Here is an 11,343-nt window from a genome sequence, read left to right as displayed (position 1 = left end):
GCGGGCTTTGCCCCCGACGCCTGGGGCGTGGCAGGATGGCAGCGGGGGCGGGGAGGGCTGTGCGCACTGCGAGGACCGACGCGGGCGTGGGTCGCGGCTGCCCGGGCAGCGGGAGGTGGGTGGGAGCCACGGGTTGGGGCCCCCGGGCCAGCCGCCGGTCCTCCTGGGGCCTCAGTTTGCCCAGCCGCAGAAGGGACTCGGGGGCGGGCTTTCGGATGCCCGCGCGGGTCCGCTGGGCTTCTGGGTCCCTAAATGAAACAGCCAACCTGCCCGCCCGCGATTATATAAAGCAGTCGCCTCCGCCCGCTGCGCCAGGGGCGTAGCGGGGGAAGGGGTTGGCGAGGGGCGGGCTGGGCGGTTGTTTTCCCGGCTTTCCGAGTTCCCCCACCCAACTGCGGGCCTCTGGGCGGGACGGGGACCCGGCCCCGGACGCCTGGGTCCTGCGGGCCGCTCCCGCAAGGATCTGCGTGGCTGCAGAGGGGTGGAGGTGGGGAGTGGGGAGGCGTTGGCTCAGCCCAACTTTTTTTTCCCTGTCCATTTCTCCCACTTCCTCCCTGGTCGTGGGAGAGGTCCGGCGGGGGACGGGGGAGGGGAAGGAGGGGACAGCGGTGAGAACAGCCTGGCCCGGCCCGGTCCGCTGCCCGCTGCACACAGTAGGCGCCCAGGGAAGGGATGGCTGGTGCAGTCAGCTGCCTGGGGGGCTTCGGGCGTCAGTTTCCCCTTCCTCATTCCTTAGGGCGAGGAGGGTTGGCACCTGCTTTATAGCTGCGGTTTACTGAGCGCTTCTCAAGTGTCTGGCTCTGTCCGGGGTCCTGTTTACCTCCATTCTAATATCTAACACAGTATTAGTATTAGGAAGAGTACTAGTAGTAGTATCACCATTACTTTACAGGCAGGAAACTTCCACTGCCATAGGTGAAATGGACCCAGTCTTCTCTGACTTCAAAGCTTTCCTCCCCCCGACCCCCCCCCGCACTTTATTGCCTCTTCACGCAAAATATTAAAAGTGCCTGCAACTCCCAAACAGATTGAATCGGCTTTTGTAATAATAATTTGGCTTCAAGGGGAAACCTGGGAGGCCCCCAAAGGGGAAGTGACAGCCCAGGACTTGCAGCCTAAACCCAGCCCCAGTTAAGTGGGAAGGGACTGAGGGAGGGGCCACTGGGTACAAGGCAAGGGTGGAATTCGGGGACTTTGCTCTAACGACCCTGCCTGACATATAAGTCCTGCTTCCTTCCTTAAACCACCCTACTATCAGCCTTGGGACTAGAAGTGCCAAGTAGAAACACCATTTGCAGGTCTCAGGATTGTGCTTGGACTCCTGCAGGTAACCCAAGCTCAGGCCTTAGTCCCATGGTCTTACTCCTACCACCAAGCTCCCAGGGGTGACTCAGTTTCTCTACCACCACCATCCAGCCTCAAATATCCTTCATTGTTTCTCCACAATTGATAACCTGACTCAGAAGTCTCAGGGAACTCCTATGTGAAATTGGCTTTGAATCAGATCCTGATTACACCGTGGGACAAAGCAGGGTTTCTATGATTTCCACCTTACATTTGAGGAAACTGAGGCCCAGAGGAGAACCATGAGCAAGGATGTTGAATCCAGCATTCACCTGGCTCTGGACCTTGCCAGAGGGGCTAGGGGTGGATCCTTCAGGGAATGCCAGGATGGCATACCCTTGACCCATATGCACTTCTGTCCCTGACATGAAAACAGAATGAGGGAGGGAGACAAAGATTTGTCCTGACCCCCACACTTCAGCCCCTACTCGTTTACCCTCCCCCACAAAAATACTCAAGTAGATATTATTGTAAAACCTAATAAAGTGAAAAATATTGATTTACTGTGTGACCTTGGGCAGGCTACTTAATCTCTCTGATTCTCAGAGTCCTTTGGAAAGAAAAATGGTAGAGACTTCCGAGGGTTGTGACAAGGAAAAAACAAGGTGGTACATGTAACATGCTTAAACAGTACAGTTCCTGCAGCCTGCAGGAGAGAAGTTCTCAATCCATAATAGATGTGATCGTGTTGTTATTGTATCATCATCATCATCTGGGCAGGGATAAAACCCCCATTTCCAAAGGTGAGAGAGAAATCCACACACACTCAAGACATTTTTTACCTCATCAGCAGACCCCATGAGCTGCTTGGCTAAAGACTTCTTGGACTGTATCAGGACCAGCTCCATCTTAGCAATAAAGTGATACAAAAAATGACAAATGCTTGACACTTGTCTCCAAACAGATTTTTTTTCAGGGTGAGTAGTAACTCCAGCTCTTATTTGCAGAGTTCCACTTTTGTGTGTAATTTGAGTTCATCTGTGTAGCAGGGGTTATCATCCCTGATGTACGAAAACACGGAGACTCAGGAGAACTTGCCAAAGACACATAACATGCAAGAGGAAGGACTTGAATTCGAGTTATGTTGGCTAGGCTGCAAAGTTATATAATATTTTAAACAGGTAATTCTTGTCACCATAAACAGGTATTGCTTCTGGGTTAGGGAAAAGGAGGTATGGGAGCAGGGAGAGAAAGCGTCTGTCCACCCTCTACTCTTTGATCTTTTGAATTTTGTATTATGCATACATTACTTATGATAAATTTTTAAAAAATCTTTAAAGTAGCATTCCTTAACTTTTCTGCTTCAAAGGACACCATCGAGAAAAATGAAAGAAAACCCTACAGAATGGGAGAAAATATTTGCAAATCATAGCACTGATAAGGGTCTACTACCTAGAATATATAAAGAAACCTTAAACTCAACAATAAAAATACAGCCACATTTTTTAAATAGGCAAATAATTTGAATAGACATTTCTTCCAAAAAAGATACACAAATGGCCAATAAAGCTCATGAAAAGTTGCCCAACATCCCTAGTCGTTAGGGAAATGCGAATCAAAACCACGAGCAAGCACTTCACCCCTGCTAAGACGGCTAGAATAAAAAAGATAGACACTACCAAGTGTTGGTGAGAACAGCCCTAATGTACGGCTGGTGAGAATGGAAAATAGTGCAGCTGCTGTGGAAAACAGTCTGGTGGTCCCTCAAAAGGTGAAAAAACAGAGTGACCATTTGACCCCACTATTCCATTACTAGTATCTACCCAAGAGAAATGAAAACATCTGTCCGCACAACACCTTGTATATGATTATGTATCCATAACAGCACTATTCACATAGCCAAAAATTAGAAACAGTGCAAATGTCTGTCCATGAATGGATGAATGGATAAACAAAATATGGTCCATCCACACAGTGGAATATTATTCAGACATGAAAAGAAGGGAGGCGCTGACACTCGCCACAACTTGGATGGACCTTGAACACATGATGTTCACAAAGAAAAGCCAGACACACAGGGACACACTGTGTGTGATTCCACTTATGTGAAATATCAGAATAGACACACCCATAGAGACAGAAAGTTGATTAATGGTTTCCTGAAAGCTGGGAGGTGTTGGGGTTGGGGGGGAAATGAGACTGACGGCTATTGGTCATAAAGTTTCTTTTTGGGGTGATGAAAATGTTCTGGAATTAGTGGTGATGGTTGCACAACCTTGTGAATACACTACACCACTAAATTATATACTTTTAAAGGGTGAATTGTATAGCATGTGAATAATATCTCGATTAAAATTTATATATAAATATCGTTACTTTTTTTTTTTCAAGGAGTGCACAGCTCACAGTGACCCAGGTGGGGATTGAACCGGCAACTTTGGTGGTATTAGCACCGCGCTCTAACCAACTGAGCTAACTGGCTACCCCCTAAACATCATTACTTTTTGATTGGGGAAGATTTTGCAGCTTACAAAACTCTTCTATCTTCATTGCCTCATTTAATCTTCAAAATACGTGAGCTATTTTAAGAGGTTGTGTCTCAGTTGCTACAGAATATCATATAGGTGCTCAGTGATGAAGGTAGGACTGGAACCCAGGTCTCCTGAGGTTGGTGTGTTCACCATGCATGACTCTCCCCACCCCACCCCACCCCCACATACCACAGAGTCCTGCTTCTATCACCTGCCCACCCTCAGAACCCAGAGGATGGGGTGAGTTGGAAAGGTTTCAAGCTTCTTGGAGGGTCAGATTGACTTTCTGAGAGTTACCTCCCTCTCGGGGGATGACCTGGGAAGAGAATCTCAGTAAGTTCTGGGCATGAGGGAACCCACATTTCTCCAGACCTGAGACTCCCAGCTGAGTTTGCCAGGGGTACGTACCCTGCCACTCTCCATCCCAGACCCCAGCTCCCCCACAGCCTGTAGGGGCAGCTTTCTGAACTCTTACTGCTCCCATGCATGAAGCTGGTGTTTCTTAAAACCAACCTTTTTGTTCTCAGGTTACCCTCTGGCTCTAGGCCTCAGTTTACCAATGGCAGCAAGTGCCATATCTCTTTTGCATGCTTAAGAAGCAGCCACAGAACAAGGGTGAAGTGTCCTTGGGTGCTTGGATCCAATGTCTTTAGGTTTTTCAATGAGTATTGACTGTTCTCTCAACCACAACCAGAGAGGAGATAAGGGGTTTCTTCTGGCTGCTGTGGATTAATTTGGCACTACAGGTCCAGGAGGTTCACAGCTCAAGGTGTTAAAAGCGTTTGCACACGCCACTGGGAATCCTGGTTTATTGGTATTCCTGGAGGAAGTTTTGAGAAAGGGAGCCGGGGGTAAGTGTTCCAGTTTTGAAAAAGGGAGGGATGCAGGCAGAGACACAGGTAAATTCTAGAACCCAGGGGTCACTGAGCTTGATGTGGACCCCATGAACATTCTAGAACATTCTGTTCAGCAGTTGATCTGCCTAGAAACCCACATAGCCAGCCCTGGATGCCTCCCATGGGCCATGTCCCTGATCTCCAGCTTACATTCTAGTGGAGGATAAAGATAATAAGCAAATAGACAAATAAATAAAAGAATTTCAGACAATTATCAGTTCCTCTGGCAGAACCAGAGGAACTGAATAGACAGTGATCAGGACCTGGAGCCTTTCTTTTTCTTTTTCTTTTTTTTTTTTAAATGAAAATGTGTCAACAGATTTCATATCACTGATTAATTAATGAAGAAACCAGTAAGATATTACAAGGGGTTCAGAGGAAAATTCTAAGAACATTCATATATAGGCAAATAAGAAATGCTGAAATGAATTTACAAACAGAAGCAAAATGTGACTATGCACAGTTAATTTGTATTTCTACGTACAAGAATCATGGCCACAGCAAAGGAAAGTCCAAGGTGGCGGAATAGCAAATTTAGTAAATGCATATCATGGCCCAACTACTATTTTTAGGTTTTTATTTTTTCTGTTAACTTCACTGCACCTAAAATGGGAATAAGTATAACACTGATACCAAATAAATTATTATTCGTTGCTTGCCAAAAATAAAAATAAAATAAAATAAAGAATCATGGCCATTATTATCAGTTTTCTACAGGTTATACAGTTGTAAAATAGCTCAAAGACAGAAAAAGATTCAGGACCCCATATAATCAGACATCTAGTTTTGTCTGGGTGCTAGTTCTTTTTTTTTTTTTAATGGTCATCAGGGAGAATTCTTCAAGGAAGTGGTATTTGAGCAAAGACCTGAATGGGGATCTGGAGACAGGTTCACAGGTGTGAGGAACTGGGAAGGTAAAGGCCTGGAGGTGGGACTGAGCTTAGTGATGGAAAATCAGCCGGGAGAGAGTGTGGCTGGAGCAGATCATTTACAGGGCAGTGAATGGGCACCTGTAGGCCAGACAAGTCCTTTGGACTTTATATGAAGTGTCATGGATTCAGCCATAAAAAGAAGGACATTTTGACATCAGCTACAACATGGATGAACCTGGAGGACGTGATGCTCAGTGAGATAAGCCAGTCACACAAGGACAAACACTGTGTGATCCCACTCACAGGAGGTCCCAGAGGAGTCAGATTCATAGAGACAGAGAGTGGGTAGTGGGAGGGGGGGGGTAGGGGCTGGGGGAGGGGAGGGAGTGAGTATTTAATGGAAACAGAGTTTCAGTTTGGGGAGATGGAAAGTTCTGGAGATGGATGGTGGGGACGGCTGCACAGCAGGGTGGATGTGCTTAGTGTGTTAACGTGCACTTAAAACTGGTTCAGATGGCCAATTTCATGCATGTTGTACCATAATAAAAAAAGAGTCAGAGTTCTGATTGTCTTTTCAAAAAGACTGAAAAAAAGAAAAGAAAAGAAACTGTATTGGGGTCTAACTTAAGAGGGGCCAGTCTTTTTTACTTGGCAAGTGAAGACATTAGGAAGAAAGGAACATTCAAACTACCACCTGCAGCTACAGAAACAAGTGGCTACCAGCTCAGCTTCTGGCGTCAGACCCTTGAAATCCTGCTGTGACCGCTTGTAGGCGCATCGCTGATTTGTGGGCAGAGTCTATGCAGGCGGTAGGTGCCTAATAAACAAGGAATTCGTGCACAGGTACAAAGGAGGCCAGGTTAGTTGCCAGAAACCCCTCTGATTTTCCTTTTCTTAGAAATCTCCTCCCATTCAGGCCCCTCCCAGGTCCTGGGGCCCCTCCCAAATAGTGCTCTTAGGCAGAGCTAACATTTAACCAGCACACCTCAGGGTGGCCAAACCAGGTGTGCAAGTATTGAAATACTTCAGTACTCCTTGGCAAATCGCTGCCGCATAGAGCACTGGAGTGCCCCCCTGAGCCCTCTCCTGGGACACCCCCAGAGTATCCCAGGAGAAATAGTCTCTGAGCTGCAGACACTTCCTGCAGCCTCTGAACTCATAACATTGGGGAGATGCCTGGTCTATTTGCACTCGAGGGCTGGTGCACCTCACTTCAGGGGTTACTTAGACTGAGTCCCGAAGGTGGAAGAAGGCGGAGTTACCCTGGTGCTGCTGCTGCTGCCCCTGCCTCCACCCACAGTTCAGTATTCCCACCTGTGCAATGGGCCCTTTCAGCCTGAAGTTCCCAGTTTCCATTTAGTTCCAATCCCTCTCTTCACCTTCAAGCTGGTCTCCTAGATGCCCCCTCACTTCCAGGCTGGACCACAGTTCCCAGGGGCCTTTCAGAACCTCGGTGAAGTGCTCCAAAGCTGGGGGACCAGCCTGCCTACTTTTGAGGCCTGGTCAGAGCTTTGTCTCTGCCACTTTCTTCATGGCCTGGCCGCACACTATGGGAATTTGTTTAGGGCAGAGGTTTTGTCATGACTGGAGGTGCTCCTGGCATTGAGTGAATGGAGGTCAGGCATGCTGCTCAATGCCCCACAGTGCCCAGGATGTTCCCCCCCAACCCCATCCCCCAGAGAATGACCTGTTCCAAATGTCTACAGTGCTGAGAGGGAGAAACTCCGGTCTGGCCTGGGTCTAATTTTTTTTTCTTTAAAGTTTATTGGGGTGACAATTGTTAGTAAAGTTGCATAGATTTCAGGTGTACAATTTTGTACATTATCTGCATCTCACATTGTGTGTTGACCACCCAGAGTCAGTTCTCTTTCCATCACCATATATTAGTACCTAGGTCTAATTTTAATCCTGCCTGCTGCAATCCTTGCCTACTTGCTTCTCCCTGTCTGTGCTCCGCTGCCTAGCTGCCTAGAGGCCTCCGGACAACTCAGCACTTGAGCCATCCCGCTGCCCTCCACTCCCACCCCTCAATAGCCTGTCTCCACTCTCAGGGGGCCTTGGCTTTCCATCTGTGCAATGGACCCTTCCAGCCTGAAGCTGGGTAACCAGCAGAGATGGCTCCTGGGTCAGCTTCACCCAGAGAGACCCCTAGTGAACAAGGCCAGTCCCGTCCCTGCTCTCCCCCCACCATTGCCATACACAAGATGGCATTTCCTGGGGCAGTCAGAACAGTGGGTACCCATAACCAGGGAACGTGGAGGGTGGGAATGGAAGGGAGAACGTGGCAGCATTTCTGGTCGGCCAGATCTCCCCTCGGTTCTTTCTTTTTATAAAATCACCGCAATTTATAAAACGACTCCTCCCTCCCTCCATCCCACTGTCTGCCACGTGGGCTGGCCAAAGGAATCACCCTCTCTCCTTCTCTCTCCCCCTCGTCAGGGGCAGGCAGGATTGGCTGCCAGGCAGTAGCTTCAGTTTCACTTTGGTGTCACTGGTTTCACTTTCAGGCCCTGGAGAGAAAAGAGGGAGAGGGAGAGGGAGACGGAGATGAGGGAGAGAGAGATGAGGGAGAGGGAAATAAGGGAGAGGGAAAGGGAGAGGGAGAGGGAGAGGGAGAGGGAGAGGGAGAGGGAGAGGGAGAGGGAGAGGGAGAGGGAGAGGGAGAGGGAGAGGGAGAGGGAGAGAGGGAGAGGGAGGGGGAGAGAAAGGTTGTATCAGGTGCAGCCTCTGCCCCAATCCCCTCAGGGCCACTCACTCCTTTTCCTGACCTTCTGGTCTGGGAAATCTTGGAGTCAAGGTCAAGGGGTCAAGGTCAATGTCAAGTTCTTTCATTGTGCCCTTGGGCAGAGCAAGTAACTTCTTCGCTCTGGGCTCCTTTCCCTGAGCTCCCTGCCCCTTGTGAAAGTGGGGCTGAGAATCACATCCCCCCCACAGAAATCCCACTGACCAGGGCCAGCTAATGTCAAGGACAGTCCCACAATGTCCCCAGTGGAAGGGGGCGGGGCAAGGTCCAAGGCAGAACAGGATGTCGGTTGCCTTTACCCAGGGAGGGACCCTTGGCCCAGAAACCACTAGGAAGGAGGCTTCATGTAGCCTGAGTCTGGGGCCCAGGTGCTGGTGAGTGTCCCCGGAGGCTGCCTGCAGTGGCTTGAGGCTCCATGGTCTGGCAAAGCAGGGCTGGAAGTCCAGCTGCTCTACTTACTTTCCAGCTTGCCTGCCTGTCTCTGGGACTTGAGTGTTTTCATCTGTGAAATGGTTGGGCCTGTTCCCCTGTCCCACCCCACCGGGTCCCTGGCAGACAGATTGTCTCCCATCTAAGCCTGCCTGAGAGCCAGGAACCAGGCCCATTGACCTCTCTCCCCAGCGCTCCACTCAGGGCCTGGTTAAGGACTCGCTAGACAGGACAGGGGAGTCACCCTGGGCATGTCAATAACATTGTTCCTGCAAGACAGTGGCTATGTGTACACACGCAAGAGGGCAGTTTGTTTTCTTAATAACAGCTTTAGTGAGATATCATTCACACATCATACAGTTCACCCACTTAATTTCACTGCGCTGTTCGACTTTTGTGGATTTTTGACACATTTAGGAGAAAAAACTTGAAATCCATTCACGCAGTGAAAGGGTTAAAGTGTGCAATTCAATGGCATTTAGTACCTTCACAATACTGTGTAACCATCACCACTAGTTCCAGAACATTCTCATCACCCCAAAAGAAGAAGCGCCATCGCCATCAGCAGTCACTCCTCATCCCCCTCCCCCGCCCCTGACAACGTTGGAACCCTACTTCCTGTCTCTGTGGACGTGCCTGTTTGGACACTTCACATAGATGGAATCACACACCGTGTGGCCTTGTGTGTCTGGCTTCTCTCATGAGCACCGTGTGTTCAGGGTCCATCCACGCTGTGGCGCGTGTCAGCGCCTCCCTCCTTTTCACGGCCCAGTAATCATTCATTGTGCATTTATCCATTCACCAGTCGATGGACATTTGGGTTTCCACCTTTGGCTGCCGTGAATCATGCTGCTGTGGAGGGCAGGTGTTAAGGCAACCAAAACGGGTAGATCAGTGCATGTCCACCCACAATAAATAATGTATGGGGACCTTGCGTTTTCCGGGGGCAAGAAGCACACCCTAAAATGCACAAGAGAAGGAGCACCCAGCAGAGGCAGCCGGGCACCAGGTTCTCTGGGTCTCTACTGGGCTCTGCGGAAACCCTGTCCCCACTTCCACCCAGGTTGGCCCGATTGTGAACCCGGGACTTCCAAACAGAAGGCGCTGAGAGGCTTCCAGAACCTCAGACACGGAAGGGCCAGGCGGGCTGGGACGTCAGCCCTGGAAAATGGCCCCTCCCCTTTAAAGAGGAGGATCGTTGGGTTGGGGGTGAACAAGCCAAAGGGCGAGGAGGGGAGGGGAGAGGAAAGGGAAGGAGAAAGGAGCGGAGAGATGGAGAAATAGGGGAGGGGAGAAGAGAGGCGGGGAGGGGCCTCCGCAACGTCGCAGGTGGGCAGGCGGCTTCTCCGCACCTGTGCCTCGCCTCCCGCCTCCCCTTGGGCAGGGGCAGAGGAGGGGGAGTCACACAGGATCCGATTCCTGTCACCCCAGAGCCACTTCCTGCTCTTTAATGTGGGGTGAAGACAAGAGGCAGCGCTCCTCCGGGTTTAGGCATCCCTCCCGCCCGTGGGAGGTGGGGCCACCCCAGCCCCACTCCTCCCCGCCTGCAGCGCTCCTCCCACCCCGTCCTGGGACCTCGCGCCACATCCCTGCTAACTCACCTCCCTGTCCCCGGCGCTGAGCATCCGGGCCGCGTCTCCTCCCCTCTGGGGGCCTGCCGGGCCCCAGGAATTCTGATCCCAACCGTCGGTCCCCAGCCCAGCTGCAGGTGCCGGTCCAGCCCTTGGGGAGACTAAGTCCGGGACGCCCCCTGTGCTCACTGGCCACTTGTGCGTCGTCTTTTGGGAGACGTCCATTTACATCCAATTCGCGAGCTTGTCTCTTGATCGGCCGGGTTCTAAGGATTCTTTATATATTCTGGCACCAGACCTGTCTCACAGCTAGGATGTCCAAGTCTTTTTCTCCCACTTTGTGGGGTGTCTTTTCACTTTCTTGTTGCATCCGAGTTTTAAATTTTGACCAGTGCAAGTTCACCTTTTTGCTTTTGCTGCTGGGGCGTATGTGCCATGTTGAAGAACCACTGCCAAGTCCAAGGCCAGGAGACTAGGGCTGGCTGGGGGCTGGAGTTTAAGCAGCAGCGGTGCTTTGGTTTACTGTGGAGGTCTGGCAGGGCCCTTGGCAGTCCAAGGGGAAGGACGTTTGTCCGGAGCCTGACGTGTGAGCAGGAGTTAGGGTTGGGGATGGAAGAGTGAAACTTCCAGAACGGGGAACAGCAGGTGCAAAGACAAGGACGGGCAAGAGTAAGTGAAAGACGTGTACCTCCCCTTCTCTCTTGCTCCCCTACAGCTCCTGGGCAGCCCCTACCCCAGTACTTTGGGTCCTGGGGTGGGGTAGGGGGTTCTGAGTAAGCGGGGAGGTCATTCCTGGGGGTACATGAGACACCAGCCGCCTCCTTTAGTCTGTGATGACCCCCTTTGCAGACAAGGGAACTAAGGCCCCCAGGGGCCTACCTTCCCTGAGGCTGCAGAACCCGGGGTGGCTGCGATGCCAGTCCAGGCGGTGAAGCTCCTGCTACGACAGGGTGGGTGACACCGGGGAGGAGACAGGACTCATGGCCTGAGTCCCTCCCTCACCTGAGGCCTCTCTCA

This window comes from Rhinolophus hipposideros, assembly GCF_964194185.1.
Source record: "Rhinolophus hipposideros genome assembly, chromosome: 16".
NCBI lineage: Eukaryota > Metazoa > Chordata > Mammalia > Chiroptera > Rhinolophidae > Rhinolophus > Rhinolophus hipposideros.
The sequence above is the reverse complement of the archived record's forward strand: the minus strand, read 5'-3'. Positions refer to the sequence as shown.